Below are 12,224 nucleotides of genomic sequence, written 5' to 3' on the forward strand. Positions count from 1 at the left end.
GTCAGTGGGTACAAAAATATAGTTATGTAGAAGAAATAAGTGCTAGTGTTCAATAGGGTGACTAGAGCTAATAATTTATTGTATATACAAAATAGCTGGAAGAGTAGATTTGGAACATTCCCAAAATAAAGAAATTATAAATATTTAAGATGATGGATATCCTAATTACCCAGATTTAATCATTACACATTGTATGCTTGTACTAAAATATCACATATATGCCATAAACATGTACAACTATTAGATATTCATAAAATTTGAAAAATTACCCCTTTAAGTTATTTTTAAATACATTAGGAAGTTGTACAACCATCACCACTATATAATTCTAGAATATTTTCACCACCCTGAAATGAAACCTAGACTCATTAGCAGTCACTCTCCATTTTCTCCTTCCCCCAGTCTCTGGCAACCACTAATCTACTTTCCATTTCTATGAATTTGTCTATTCTGGACATTCCATATGAATGGAGTAACACACATATATGGCCTTTTCTATCTGGATTTTTGCACTTAACATGATGTTTTCAAGGTTCATCCATGTTGTGGCATGTACTTCATTCTTTCTGATGAATGAATAATGTTTCAGTGTATGCATATACCACATTGTCTTTATCCATTCATCAGTTAATAGACATTTGAGTTGTTCCCACTGTTTGGTTATTATGGCTATGAACATTTGTATATAAGTTTCTGTGTGAGCATATATTTTCAGTTCTCTTGGGTATATACCTAGTAGTCGACTTGCTAGGTCATATGGTAACTTTATATTTAGCTTTTTGAGGAATTGCAAAGCAACTTTTCAAAGCAACCACACCATTTTACGTCCCCACCAGCAAATTATGAGGGCTCTAATTCTCTAAACCCTCACCAACACTTGTTACTTTCTTTTTGATGATAGCCATCTTTGTGAATGTGAAGTACTATCTCCTTGGGGTGATTTGCATTTCGCTAGTGCCTAATAACAATGAATATCTTTTCAGATGCCTGTCATGCACATACTGATTGGCCATATGTGTATTTTCTTTGGAGAAATATATATGCAAATCCTTTGCCAAATTTTAATTGGATTATCTTTTTATTGTTGAGGTGTAAGCTTGCTTTCTGTATTCTAAATCCTAAACCCTTATCAGATATATGATTTGCAAATATTTCTCCCCTTCTGTGGATTGTATTTGCATTTTATTTATAGTATCCTTTGATGCACAAAAGTTTTAAACTGAAGAAATGAATTAAAAGAAGTCTTCTGAGGAGATAATTTAATAAACAAGGCAGTTGGTGACAGAAGAGATCCAATGAGTTAAAGAGGGTATGATTAAAATCTTAGAGAAATTAGAGAGGCAATATTTAACAACATTCTACAGCATTATCTAGGAAGAAAGCACTTTCCATAATAGGTGAAAATGAGAGTTGCTCCTTTTGGTGTTCATGTATGACTATTCAATAAGCAAGGAATGTTTGTGTCTATGTGCAAAGCAATACAGGGAATTAATCATTGAAGTCTACATTTTAACCAGCAAGAAAGAAAGGAGGACAAAGTAAGGAGACAGAGATGGTGAGAAAGGGCAATGCTCTACTATGACTAAGACTCCTCCTTATGAGGCATCTCAATTTAGAACTATGCCTATGCTTTAGAGGACTGAAACAGGAGGAACTTGACTTACATTAATATGAGAACTATATTGGTTTAAAATAAGGAGAAGGAAAACTAATTTTCTTTTAAATGTACACCATGGGACAGGGATTAGGGTAGAGGCATTACATCCAGTAAATCATTTATTCCTCACCTCAACCCAGCGAAGATGGGTATAATCCCTTTACAGAGGAAGAAATAGAGTTTAAAGAAACATCACTTCCCAAGGGCACACAATAAAGGAACTGGAATTCAAACTTCAGCCTAATTATAAAATATTCATTATTTCTCCTACTGTCTTAGGACTAAAAGAGAAAATCTCTCTATCTTCCATCTAAAGACATATTACATTAATTCTTTACTTTTTTCCACTGTTTAACATCTTTGAGATCTTACGGTATCATAGGTTAAGTGGCTGAATTTTCTTTCTTGGTGTTGTATAAAATAATGGCACATCTTAACAACAATTATGTGATAGATTCAATGAACTACTCAGATACATGACTGACTTTTGATGGAAATTCTGGCAGAGATATTTAAAGAATAATATTAATAAAATAGTTTAGATTTGAATATTCACTCTCAGATGGAAAGCAGAGGCCTGGAATAGAACACCTCTAAGAGGTAGCTTCTTTGTTTAGCTCTATGTTCTTCACACTTAGATGATGGCACTTCATTCTGAAATATTCTACCTTCCAACACTTGGCAAACATCATTGTTTACAGATCTTTCACTTTGCTCTTCTGAAAAACAAAAACATTTTATGACAGTACCCACCAACAGGACCTTCCATTAATAATGCAAAAGCTAAGGTGTGTTTGGAGGTATCCAGTAAAATCAGAGAAGGATCAAGGAGGAGCAAACTTGGCCCTCAAGGGGCTAGGCCCAGACTGCACCTCCTTCACCTTTTACTCCAGAAAGCAGAAACTCATGACGGGAAGAGGAAGTGAACAGGGTGTGCATCTGATGATGGAGATCAGGGCTGGCCAGTCCTGCGTTCCCCAAACACCCTCTCCTCTGTTCCCTAATATGAGGATGGAGGAACTCCATTTCTTCACCCTATCCTCTCAACTCCAGGGGATACTATGAAAGGTGACCATTAAATATGGGACCAGGACTCTCACCCTTTCCAATGCATGGGAATTTCCAGATCTGAGGAAGAGTCTATGAGTGAGTATGACGAGACCACAGTTAGCCCCTGTAGTGGCCAAAATTAAATTATCATGCTGCTACTTTTAAACCAAAGATTGCTTCTTAGCCCCAGAGACCCCATAGACCCTCCCAACTCAGAGAAAGACTTGCTCAAAGGCAGGTTCAAGGATGACCTCTTCTGCAAAGCCTTTCCTTACCAACCACTGTAAATTCTCCTCTCATGGCCTGATTGGACTTCATAATAACTGTGTATTTCACTGGGTCTGACTCTATCATTAGGATATAAGCTTCTTGAAGGTAATAACCATTTTTACTCACCTCAGCATCCCCAGTCCCTGCTCATTCAATTCTCTTTAAATAACTGTTAGACTTTGTTCTTTAAGAACTTAGTGAAATCATCAACACAATTTCCATTAGCAGCACTACTTCTGTAAAGCACTCAAATTAGAACAAAAGTAAATATGTGCCTTATCTTCTACACAACTTTACTTTCCTTCAAATGATAAGTATGCGTGGTGATGGATGTGTTAATTAGCTGGATTTAATCATTCCACAGGGTGTACATATATCAAAACAGCATATTATACACCATAAATATATACAATTTTTCATTTATCGGTATTCCAGAAATCAGCTCTAAGCACTCAGCTTTTATTCTGTTGGCTCGGATGTTTTGAGAAGGAGGAGGTAGTGCAATTCACTGTTTTTAGTTAATTCTCTTTTCTATATTTTGCTAATACCTCGTCCCCAAAAGCCAACAGGTGAGCACCATTTGTGTATTCCACACAAAAGGCAACTCTCCTTCTCCAAACAGCTACCTGCACCAAGTGTACCCGTGATGATTCTGTCCTCTCCTCCAGAATCCTTCACTTGCCTCTGTTGCCCACATTTACTTTAACCTGTGTACCCGTGACGATTCTGTCCTCTCCTCCAGAATCCTTCACTTGCCTCTGTTGCCCACATTTACTTTAACCTAAGTCTTGATGATTCTTTCTCCATATTGCTAACAAAACAACGACATGTTTTGGAGTCCTCCCTATGTATTAAACATAAATAAAAGTGTTCTGTACACATATCTCACTTCAGCTTCATAATAACCCTTTGGCATAGATACTGTTATTTCTTGAATTCAAAGACAAGTTGCCTAAAGCACAGAGACGTTAACTAATTTTCCCGAGATCACAAATAGGAAGAGAGAGAACAGGCATCTGTTCTGTATTAGATCCTATCATATTCTTAACCTCCATGGGTTTTACCTTCCCTGTTTGTCTTCTTAGACCTATCTTTAATCCTTACTACCTTGGCAACTTCGACATAGGCTTGTTATTGTTGATTATTTTTTACTTTTTATTTTGAAATGTTACATTCACATGCAAGCTGCTAAAATACTACAAGGAGCTCCTAGGTACACTTCTGCCAGCTTCCCTCGTGTGCACAATGTATATAACCATAGTATAACTGCCTAAACCAGGAAACTGACATTTGTATAACACCACTGACTGAACCTCAGAACTTATTTGAATGTCACTAGCTTTTAAATGCACTCACTATGCTTTGTGTGTGTATATACAGTTTATTCATCAAATGTAGAGATTTTTGTAACCACTACCATAATTGGATTTTAGAACAATTCCACCATCCGCCAAACACTTGTGAGTATAGATCGTTTCCATCACCAAAAAGAAACTCCCTTGTGTCACCCCCTTACAGTCCAACCCCATCTCTAATCCCTGGCAACCACTGGTCTGTTCATCATCATATACTCTGACATCTTAAGAATATTCTATAGATGAAATCATAGAGAATGTAATCTTTTCAGGTCGGCCTTTTTTCACTTAACACAATGCCCTTGAGATCCTTCAGTTCCTGTATCAAGTTTATTACTTTTTGTTTTTGAGTAGTCCGTTGAATGGGTATATAGTTGGCTTAGCTACAACCTTTCATTTTCTTCTAGCCTCCTATAGTTCTTCTACCAGAATAATCCAGTGATTCTCAAAACACAGAGGGAGGCCTTCCTTCAATTGGTCATGAATGTTAAAAAGCAGAATTCTGGATCCTGTCTGAGGTCCATTGAATCTGAACATCTGAGGGTAAGGACTAGTGTTACAATATCTGTAGTTCACATACTTCAATGTAGATGGTATAGTATTGATTGCTTTTTGGTTGCATTAAGCTATAATAGAAACCTATGTTGCTTCCACTTTAATTAGGAATGGTGATGATTAACTGGCACTCTAATCACAAATTCCATTCTTCAGAGGCAATCAGTGGTATTGATATCAGACCCTTTTCTAATTAGAATAATACATGTCCAATTTTTAAAAATATGAGTGGCTTATGACATAGCATTATTAGAAATGGATTCTTATCTGTGAAATTAAAGGCATTAATATTTTAGAGACACCCTAAACCCTAGCATGAACAAGATATAAGAATCTAACAATGTCTGTAGCCTTTACCCTTCCACCCTAAATTTATGCCAGATCTTTGGACCATCCATGAACTTGGAAGACTCTGATGATAGGAGTCTATCATCAGACAAACCTGGCTTGTACACCTAATTGAAACTTGCAGATAGAACAGTACTAAACAGAGTACCTAAAGGATACAGAAGCTAGGAATATGATAAGCATTTTCTACCATATTCACTTATTAGAGCCTAGAATAGTGCCTACAGTAAGTATTTGGTGAATTTCAAAATGTGCTCTATTCTTTTATAGATTTCTAATTTAAACTAGAGTCACAGAACCAATTAATCCCTAACTAGTGAAATTCAAGGTCTTTAGTAGATAAATACTTTCTCTAGATTCAAAATACTTGACCCAAATGGGCATACCATACAAGTATTGTTGTAAGATTTGCAACCACTTGTCATTTTCTGAGGTTGCACAGTGTTAGGAAAGAAGCAGAGAGATATGTCTCCTTGCCTTTCCAAGGTTCTGAGTCAACATCTTGTTGTATCAGAAAAAGGAGAATAAAAGAATAACTGTTCAAAACAAGAAAGAATTTTTTTTTTTAAGCAAAGATTAACCATGAAGGACACCTGGTGGTGAAATCTGTCACCATCATGTCACAATTGCTCCTCTGTACAGTACCACACTCGCCACTTGAGGTCACTACTGAGGTTCAGATAGTGCACACATGTGAGTTTCAAGCCTTTTGAAAAGCCATGCTGTGGAAGCCCCAGTCATTAATACATGAGTGCACTCTGCCTCTGTCTCACTCCACTCTCCCTGATTGGCTCAAGTTTACCTAGAGACTCAGTCAGGCTCCCAGTCGCTGAAGGTGCCCCGCTTTAGTAGAAAAAGTAAAGAGTTTGGACTCAGACACACCTGGACAGACTCTCTACCACTTTCTAACTACATGACCTTAATCATATTGCTCACCATGCTATGACTTATTTTCCTGTGTGTAAAATGGCAGTTAAATCTATTATGGCATTGTTGGAAGAATTAAATAAAGGTTTATGCAAAGCCAAACAGTATCCATTAAATGGCACATGATATTATGTCTAAATCAATCCTGATATTGAATGTACTACCATTCTCTACCCACCAGTGACTGAGGTTTAGAATTTATTTCTATACATTTTCCAGGAGCCCTAAGCATGCTAACTCTCCTCTTCTTATCTTTATTCTGACCCTGTTTATATCACTAGGCCTCGGTTCCTTTACTGACCCTTTCAGCGTGAGTGACCTAGCTCTCACCATTCCCCTTCCCAGAAGACTAGACCTGACTCCCTGTACCTCTAGCTGCCAGATAGAGCCTGTCTGGCAAACATGGAGTCACAATGGTTGACAGGTGTTACCCAAACGGTTGATCACAGACCAATGCTAGATGCTTTCTTCCTTCCTTCCTTCCTTTCTTTCTTTCCTTCCTTCCTTCCTTCTTTCCTTCCTTCCTTCCTTGCCATTTCATGAAAATATAAATACAGCAAATGAGAATAAAGCTTGCATCGCTTCTCAGCATTTTGGCTGTGACCAAGTATGGAGAGGAGTATGTAGTAGCATGTAGTGACTTCCATCTCATTGAACAGGGTATAGACCATCATGCATGCAGCTTATATAACAAGTTGTATGTGGTATGAGCTTCATATTGGTCATGCTCTATAGGACCACATTACAACACGTAATATGCTAAGGTTGGTTTGTCAACTCTAACTCAATAAAATATGTTTAAAAATTGAGAAAATTTAAACATTCTTTATATCCAATTATTCCACTGGAAAAGCTCTGCTGAAAACATTTGAAATAGGTAGTGAACTGTCTGCGTTTCATCAAGACAAGAAGCTGCATAAATGTCTTCTTTTGAGAAGTGTCTGTTCATGTCCTTGGCCCACTTTTTGATGGGGTTGTTTGTTTTTTTCTTGTATAATTTGTTTGAGTTCATTGTAGATTCTGGATATTAGCCCTTTGTCAGATGAGTAGGTTGCAAAAATTTTCTCCCATTCTGTAGGTTGCCTGTTCACTCTGATGGTAGTTTCTTTTGCTGTGCAGAAGCTCTTTAGTTTAATGAGATCCCATTTGTCAATTTTGGCTTTTGTTGCCATTGCTTTTGGTGTTTTAGACATGAAGTCCTTGCCCACGCCTATGTCCTGAATGGTATTGCCTAGGTTTTCTTGTAGGATTTTTAATGGTTTTAGGTCTAACATGTAAGTCTTTAATCCATCTTGAATGAATTTTTGTATAAGGTGTAAGGAAGGGATCCAGTTTCAGCTTTCTACATATGGCTAGCCAGTTTTCCCAGCACCATTTATTAAATAGGGAATCCTTTCCCCATTTCTTGTTTTTGTCAGGTTTGTCAAAGATCAGATAGTTGTAGATATGCGGCATCATTTCTGAGGGCTCTGTTCTCTTCCATTGATCTATGTCTCTGTTGTGGTACCAGTACCATATGCAGCCAAAAAACACATGAAGATATGCTCATCATCACTGGCCATCAGAGAAATGCAAATCAAAACCACAGTGAGATACCATCTCACACCAGTTAGAATGGCCATCATTAAAAAGTCAGGAAACAACAGGTGCTGAAGAGGATGTGGAGAAATAGGAACACTTTTATACTGTTGGTGGGAATGTAAACTAGTTCAACCATTGTGGAAGTCAGTGTAGCGATTCCTCAGGGATCTCGAACTAGAAATACCATTTGACCCAGCCATCCCATTACTGGGTGTATACCCAAAGGACTATAAATCATGCTGCTATAAAGACACATGCACACGTATGTTTATTGCAGCACTATTCACAATAGCAAAGACTTGGAACCAACCCAAATGTCCAACAACGATAGACTGGATTAAGAAAATGTGGCACATATACACCATGGAATACTATGCAGCCATAAAAAATGATGAGTTCATGTCCTTTGTAGGGACATGGATGAAACTGGAAAACATCATTCTCGGTAAACTATCGCAAGGACAAAAAACCAAACACCGCATGTTCTCACTCATAGGTGGGAAATGAACAATGAGAACTCATGGACACAGGAAGGGGAACATCACACTCCGGGGACTGATGTGGGGTTGGGGGAGGGGGGAGGGACAGCATTAGGAGATATACCTAATGCTAAATGACGAGTTAATGGGTGCAGGAAATCAACATGGCACATGGATACATATGTAACAAACCTGCACATTGTGCACATGTACCCTAAAACCTAAAGTATAATAAAAAAAAAGACAAGAAGCCTGTTTGATCTCAACTTTTCAAAGATGTACCTATGACCAGAATCACTTATTTGTGTGACATCTTTAATAATTTAATGATTATAATAACTCTATGCAAAGAAAAACTGCAGGTAAGATTAAAGGGCAAAAATAAACATTAAAAGCTTAGAAAAAGAGCATTTAACAACTAGCAAGAAAGTGGTTGATGATTTTGATATTCCACATCTGCAATAAGTTATTACCAATCACTGTATGAATTGTATATTTCTTTTGATGGAATATAAAATTCAGAAGAGTTCCAAAAATTGAAAATTAATCTTTCTAGAATGCATTTTTTTCTTTTTCATAAATAAATTTTATTGTATATATTTAAATATACAATATGATGTTATGAGATACATATAGACAGAAAAAAGCCTCTGTAGTGAAGCAAATTAACAAACCCATCATCTCAGTTACCCGTTTTTTTGTTTCTGTTTTTGTGGCAAGAGAAGCAAAATCTATTCATTTCGCACGAATTCCATATACATTACAATTTTATTACTTACCATCCTCATAGTGCACCTTAGATCTCTAGACTTGTTCATCCTACGTATCTGCTACTTTGTATCCTCTCATCTACATCTCCCATTTCCTCCCCCAGCCACTCCTGCTAACCAACGTTTTGTTCTCTGTATCTGTATATTTGAAATTTTTTAGCAAAAATGATATCAAAAGAGAAGAACCAAGTTGGAGGAGTGACACTATCCAACTTCAAGACTTACAGTAGAGCTACAGTAATGAAGACAGTGTGGTATTGGTGAAAGAACAGACAAATGGATCAATAGGTGAAATCAGCCAGACACAGAAAAAAATATATCGCATTATCTCAAAATCCATTTTTTGATCAAAAGGAAAAAAATTATAGACAGGATAAATTGTTGGCAGTGACTACCAATGGATTGAATATGTATTTTGAAAATATGATATCACTTGTTTTGTTATATATAAGAATTTTAAATAAATATTCTGTGTTTCCAGCCAGGGGCTGTGGCTCACACCTGTAATCCTAGCACTTTGGGAGGCCAAGGTGGGTGGATCACTTGAGGTCAGAAGTTCGAGACCAGCCTGGCCAACAAGGTGAAACCCCACCTCTACTAAAAATACAAAAATTAGCTGGGCGTGGTGGCACATGCCTGTGATTCCAGCTACTCAGGAGGCTGAGGTATGAGAATCCCTTGAATCCAGGAGGCAGAGGTTGCAGTGAGCTGAGATCATGCCACTGCACTCCAGCTTGGGTGACAAAGTGAGACTCTGTCGCAAAAACACAAAACAAACAAAAATTATGTGTTTCTGAAATTATTCCAAAATTTATTCTGTTCCTATCAACATACCTCTGTGAGACTGATTTCTCTACTAGGGGTATTGTTAAAACAAAACATAGAAACAGTTTAAAAATGCATTATCCTCTGCAAGTAGCACTGCCATCAATCCGAGTTAAACAAATTAATAAGCAAGAAGCAAGTTTATTTAAATAGTGGAAATTTAAAGAGTGATGTACACAATGTTTATTCCAAGTGTGTATTATAGACTTTTAATGCAGGAAATCAGTATTTCCTTTGTAATTTTTGTTTAGCTACAGTTTTGGAAGAGCCAAAAGCTATGTGTAATAGTGATTATAATAGTTGTGGATCATTGTCAGATTTGTAATTCTTTTCTGTTTTCCCATGTTGAGGTGACATTTATTAAAACCATTTTATGCCTACAGATTCTAATGAAAACGCTGGGCTTGAATTATTGTCTATCTTATTTTCCTAGTTGTTTATTTTTATTATATTTTACAAATGTGTTGTTCCACAATAAATTGAAATTTTTAATGGAAAAAATCGCCTTTCTCCACAGACTGTTTGTAAAGCATTCAGCTTTACGAGCATGTTCCTAAGCTAGGGATACAAAAGAGATTATGAAATGGTACTATAACTCCTGCCCTTAGAAGTTAGAGCATGTTTGAAGAAATCACAAATCAGAGCACAACATAGAAGAATCACACTGTTAATGGCACTAACCACATGATTATAGGAGAGAACAGTGCAGAAGTCTTACCAAGATTTGCTGCATGGAGGTGGGTCTGAAAGGCCAACAGGAGAAGGAAGGGGATTCTAGGTTTAAAAGACACTATTTCTTTTTTCTTTTTTTTATTTTTTTTTTTATTTTATTTTATTTTTTTGAGAGGGAGTCTCGCTGTGTCACCCACGCTGGAGTGCAGTGGCGCAATCTCGGCTCACTCCAACCTCTGCCTCCCAGGTTCAAGTGATTCTCCTGCTTCAGCCTCCCAAGTAGCTGGGATTACAGGCGTGTGCCACCACGCTCAGCTAATTCTTGTATGTTAGTAGAGACAGGGTTTCACCATGTTGGCCAGGCTGGTCTCAAACTCCTGACCTCAAGTGATCCACCCACCTCAGCCTCCCAAAGTGCTGGGATTACAGGCGTGAGCCACTGTGCCCAGCCTGACATTATTTATTTTCAACTTTCTCTTCCTGCTGCCTGGAATAAGGTTGATCATGTTATACCTTTCCAGACAGCAGTCATGATTCTGTGGGCTTTCAAAAACAAGGCTGACTTCTTTTTCCTTTAAATACCTTCAAGCCTTTCAGCAATATTATTGCCTGAAATTGTCATTTTCTTAAGCTCATAACATTAATAAATCTTCAGCATCTTTTTCTATTTTAGAAAAATATATGAAAATATAAACCCACAAGAGAAAGAAAACCCTCGATAACACACACAAAAAAAGAAAAAAGAATCTGCACTCATGCCACTAACTCTTTTAACGTATATTTAACGAGCCTTAACATGTGTGAGACACTGTGCCATACATGGAGTTGGAGGTGGGGATAGATATCAGCCCCTGCCCCAAGGATCTCTGGTCTCAAGGTACTCATTTGTACCTGAGATACAACCTAAAATAAATAACTGGAATGTGATAGGACACTTCCAAAAAATAAAATAGCATGCCACTATTAAGAATTACAATAAATAGGCCAGGAGCGGTGGCTCACGTCTATAATCCCAGCACTTTGGGAGGCCAAGGCGGGCGTATCACGAGGTCAGGAGATCGAGACCATCCTGGCTAACATGGTGAAACCCCAACTCTAAAAATACAAAATATTAGCCAGGCGTGGTGGCGGGTACCTGTAGCCCCAGCTACTTGGGAGGCTGAGGCAGGAGAATGGCGTGAACCCAGGAGGTGGAGCTTGCAGTGAGCCAAGATCGCGCCACTGCACTCCAGCCTGGGTGACAGAGCAAGACTCCATCTCAAAAAAAAAGAATTACAATAAATATGTTTATTGACATGAAAAGCTATTTATAGGACATTGAGCTTAAAAGCAGGTTATGAAGTATATATACATTATGATCCTAACTTGATTTTACTATGTAAAATACATATATGTGCACACAAAAGTTTACAAATCAAAATGCAAATGCTATCATTAATTATGTCTGCGTGGTGAGATTGAGTGCTTTTTCTCTCCTTTTTTTATTATCTGCATTTTACAATTTTGTCCATCTAATTTAAAAGGCATTAAAATGCATTATAATATTGCAATGATTAAGCATCAGAAAGCTGGAGAAAATAAATGCTAAAAGTGTTTGGGAGGGTCACAGTAGGCTTCCCAGTAAAAATTAGAGGAGGACGTGAAAGCACAGCATATTCCAAACTTTACAGTTGCATTTACATCACTTGAGGTGAAAGAGAAATAACCATAAAAGGACTTCGGAACTACATAAAGA

This window comes from Nomascus leucogenys, chromosome 4 (assembly GCF_006542625.1).
Source record: "Nomascus leucogenys isolate Asia chromosome 4, Asia_NLE_v1, whole genome shotgun sequence".
Classification (NCBI taxonomy): domain Eukaryota; kingdom Metazoa; phylum Chordata; class Mammalia; order Primates; family Hylobatidae; genus Nomascus; species Nomascus leucogenys.